Raw genomic sequence first — 5,232 nt, forward strand, 5'->3', positions numbered from 1 at the left:
GGCCTAGACACACGCCAGTATGCCTATCCATGTGGAAAAAATAAGGCTATTTACCAAGCCATTTTGCAATGTTTTGATGTACACACCTAACAACATAGCACCAATTCAAGCATTTACATACAACTAATTCAGCCATAATCAAGACAATCAACACATCATTCACATGCTACTATCTATGATGCACAACGTCACATACTTACCAATTCAAAACAAGTAAAATCCCATATCATGAAAGACATCATTATATAAATTGCTTATACCAATAGTAGCTAATTTCAAATAGCCTTATACAAAATGAACTTTCAACCAATATAAGCCAACACATTTGGCCAAATCAATTATGACACATAAGAAAATGACCTAATACCCTATACATGTCATAACTCAAAATATTGTAATTATTGGTACCAAAATAATTGTTGATAGTGTGAGTGGAACTCCGACAGTCTCCGATCCCCGAGCTAGCTTGGTGACACTATAAGACAAGGGAAAGGAAGGGGAGTAAGCTATAAAGCTTAGTAAGTTTCTATACAAATAATAAGCATCATAACAACACATTTACATACCGTTAGCATAATGAAAATTATCATGAATGTTATACAATGTTATAGTCATACTTACTCAATCACAACATTACCAAGGTTTCATCATATTTCGAGCTCATTACATATGAGTTTTACGTACATACCTCTACCAACTCGTAACATAACCATAGTATTTCACAACTTTGACATTCACATTGAACACTCAGAATATTAACGGATACTCAAAAATCTTGCACATAAGCTCCATATATGTAGCGAAAGCTACCTCGTATCTCATCATACATATAGACTCGTTTTCGAGCTATTCCTGGGCCTGCTCACACAAGCTGTCAATCAAAATGTAGTTACTCAATGCTGCTCATACAAGCTGTTAGGTATCTGTAACATATGCCAAACTACCCAGCCACTGGTAGGACGTACGAGACCAGCACCTGGATCACATAATCACATGGGTTCTTAATGACATGTCACTTGTATCCTATTCTATTCCAAAGGCTCAACCAGGAATTTTCGTATGTCGAAACTTCGTCGAGTATGTTCAGAAAGTCATTCACAATTCAAACAATAGTAAAGCATGTAAAATATAAATGCAACAATTCATTATTTACATACGAACTTACATCGGTACAAAAATAATGGAATTTGACCTAATCGTTAAATACTTTTTCCCTCGGTCTAGGTCTAAACCTCATTTTTCTTGATCTATAATAAAAAATTTAACTTATTTAATACACATTGTTCAATTCAGTCCAAAAATCATATTATGACAAAATTATATTTTTGCCCTAATGTTTCATATTTTTACAGTTTAGTCCCCAGGCTCGTAAAATGATTTTCATCCAATTTCTTCATTACCCAAGCCTAGCTGAATCTTTATTATACTCATACCAGCCCACATTTTCATTCAATCACACTTTTACTACTTATTTTGTAACTTTTACAAATAGGTCTTTTTTTACATTTTTATCGAAAATCACTTAGCAAAAGTCGTTTTTCTAACAACAAACATGCATTTTCTACCATTAGCTATCAAAATACACATGTCTAACATGGGTCAAACCCTAGACCTTAATCATACCTCAAATTAATGCTAGAAATAGGTAGATTGAGTTACAATGACTTCAAAAATGTAAAGAGTATTAAAAACGGGGCAAGAACAGACTTACAATCGAGCTTGGAAGTGGCCAAACCTTAGCTATGGCTTTCCCTTCTAATTTTTGGCTATGGGAGAAAGAAGATTGACAAATTTTGGCTTTATTTTGGCTTTTTATTCATTTTATTACTAAATGACCAAAATGCCATTTTCTTAAAACGTAAAATTTCTCTTACCTCATGTCCATTCTTGTCCATTAACTTAACAAATTATCTAATTACCATCTGAGGACCTTCAATTTAAAATTTCATAGCAATTAGACACCTCTAGCATATAGAACTCAAGTTTTGCACTCTTTGAAATTTAGTCATTTTTGCTAAATTGAGTACTCAAACGTCAAAATTTTTGAACGAAATTTTCCCAGAATTATTCTATAAAACTGTAGACCATAAAAATATAAGAAAATAATTTTTTTTTTGCGTCGGATTTGTGTCCCAAAACCACTATTCCGACTAAACCCAAAATCGGGCTGTTACACGAATTTTACTAATCTGAAACTTTTTGTTTTCCTCGATCCAATTCTATATTTGGTCTTTTCGGATGTATGTAAATGAATTTAATCATCAACTTAATACAATTCATATTCAATTGGATTAAATTTATACTCTAGGCAAAATTGCCATTTTGCCTCTATACTTTTCATAAATTTCAATTTCATCCCTAGGCTCGGAAAATGAAATTCATGCACTTTAATCCTTATTCCAAGCCTAACCAAAATTTTCATATAACATTTACAGCACTTGTATTTCACAAAATTCAGAATTTTTCCATGGGTTTTCTACTTTTGAATTTAGTCCCTAAATCATGATTTCATTAAAAATTCTTTGTAAAAGTTTATCTATCAACAACCTTTCATTTTATACCATAAATTTCAAATTTTAAGCATATTCATCCATGAAAAAACTTTATACTTTCATATCCTTTAAATTAATCCCCAAAATAGATAGATTAAGATTAAACTATCTCAATCTCAAAAATATAAAAATTACTAAAAACTTGACATGAAAACATACCTAATTAAGCTTGATTAGTTTCCTTTCTCTCTCCTATGGTTTCCATGCAAATTTTGGGAAAGACGATGAAAAATAAGATGATATTTTCTATTATCATCTTTTAATTATTTTGATTTCCAATTTAGTACTTAGCCTTTTCTAATTTTTCCAGAGGTGAATCACCAAAAATATCTACTAACTTTTCTTTAACGGTCTAGTTACCATATAATGACCTATTATTTTGAATTCCATAGCTATTTGATCCTTCTAGCTACTAGAATTCAACTTTTGCATTTTATGCAATTTGGTCTTTTCCATAATTAAACACATAATTGATAAAATTTTCTTATCAGAATTTTCATGTAACATTCTTATCATAATGTTGACCATACAATAATATTAAAATAATTTTTTTTTTGGAACGGATTTGTGGTCCCAAAACCACTATTCTGATTTCACTAAAAATGGGTTGTTACAACTCTCTCCCTTTAAGAATTTTCGTCCTCGAAAGTCTTACCGGTAAAGAGGTTTGGATATTGCTTTCTCATAGTATCCTCCGGTTCCCAAGTAGCCTCTTCTATACCATGTTGTTGCCAAAGAACTTTCACTAAAGCTACCTTTTTATTTCTTAATTCTTTTGTCTCCCTTACCAGAATTTTGATCGGTTCCTCACTGTATGTCATATCAGGCTAAATCTCAACTTTCATTGAAAAAATAACATGTGAAGGATCGAGCAGATACCGTCGCAACATAGACACATGAAAAATGTTATGAATTCTGTCAAGTTCTGGTGGTAATGCTAACCGATATGCAACAGGTCCGATTATTTTAGTAATCTTATATGGCTCGATGAGCCGTGGACTCAATTTTCCTTTACGACCAAATCAGAGAACTTTCTTCCAAGGTGATACTTTCAAGAATACCTTATCACTAACCTGAAATTCTATTTTTCATTTAAGATCGGCATAAGACTTTTGACGATCAGAGGCTACTTTCAAACTATCTCGAATTTCTTTCACCTTTTCTTCAGTTTTATGGACTAAGTCAACTCCGTGTATCTTTTTCTCACAGAGCTCTATCCAATATAATGGAGTTCTACATTTACAACCATATAGAGCCTCATATGGTGCCATTTTAATACTGGGTTAGTAACTGTTATTGTAAGCAAATTCAACTAAAGGTAGATATTTTTCCCAGTTACCTTCGAATTCTAGCACACAACACCAAAGTATATCTTCCAAAATCTGTATAACACGTTCGGATTGTCCATCAGTCTGAGGATGGAATGCAGTGCTAAAATGTAACCATGTACCCAGAGCTTCTTGCAATTTGTTTCAGAACCTGGACGTAAATCGATGATCTCTGTTTGAAATAATGGAGACAAACACTCCGTGTAATTTAACAATCTCAGAAACATATAATTCAACCAATCTTTCCAAGGAATAATTCATCGTACCGGGATAAAGAGTGCAGACTTTTTTAATCGGTCGACGATTACCCAAATAGCATCTTTCTTCTTTGGAGACAAGGGTAACCCTGACACAAAATCCACGGTAATTCTTTCCCATTTCCATTATAGTATCGTAACTGGCTATAATAATACCGAAGACACCTGATGTTCAACTTTTACTTGCTGACATATCAAACATTTAGATACAAATTTAAAAATATCCCATTTCATTCTTGGCCACCAGTACATCTTTTTCAAATCATTATACATTTTATTACTATCAGGATGAATAGACATTATCATTATGAGCTTTATGTAAAATCTTCTGTACCAGTTCTGAATTCCTCCATACGCATAGTCTACCTCTGGATATTCGACAATCATCAGACCCAATCTGAAATTCTGAATCAGAAGTCAATCCATACTACATCCATTTTGCTTGTAACTCACTATCATCTTTCTAAGCTTCACAAATCTGTTACAGAAATATCGGTTTAGCTTTTAACTCAGATATAATTGAACTATCATCATATAATGATAACCGAGTATTCATTGCTCGTAAGGTAAATAAAGACTTTCTGCTTAGAGCATCAGCAACCACATTAGCTTTTCCCAGATGGTAGTCAATGACAAAATCATAATCTTTCAATAATTCAAGCCACCTGTACTGTCTTAAGTTCAAGTTTTTCTGCGACATCAAATACTTCAAATTTTTATGATCAGTGAATATGTGACATTTTTCACCAAATAAGTAATGCTGCCAGATTTTTAGTGCACATACTGGCTGCCAATTCAAGATCATGTATCGGGTAATTCTTCTCATGTGGTTTTAGTTGTCTTGAAGCATAGGCTATTACTTTACCTTCTTTCATCAATAGACAACCTAAACCATTTAATGTTGCATCACTGTAAATTATAAATTCTTTACCCGATTCAATTTTACATCATTCTATAAAAGGCGAGTCATCGAAAAAGCTATCTTTGAAAATCCTTTAACAAATCTTCGATAATATCCAGCTAGTCCCAGAAACCTTCTAACTTCAGACACATTCTTTGGTGGTTTCCAATTAACAATAGCTAAAATTTTATTCA

The sequence above is a fragment of the Gossypium arboreum genome, chromosome 12 (genome assembly GCF_025698485.1).
Source record: "Gossypium arboreum isolate Shixiya-1 chromosome 12, ASM2569848v2, whole genome shotgun sequence".
Classification (NCBI taxonomy): Eukaryota; Viridiplantae; Streptophyta; class Magnoliopsida; order Malvales; family Malvaceae; genus Gossypium; species Gossypium arboreum.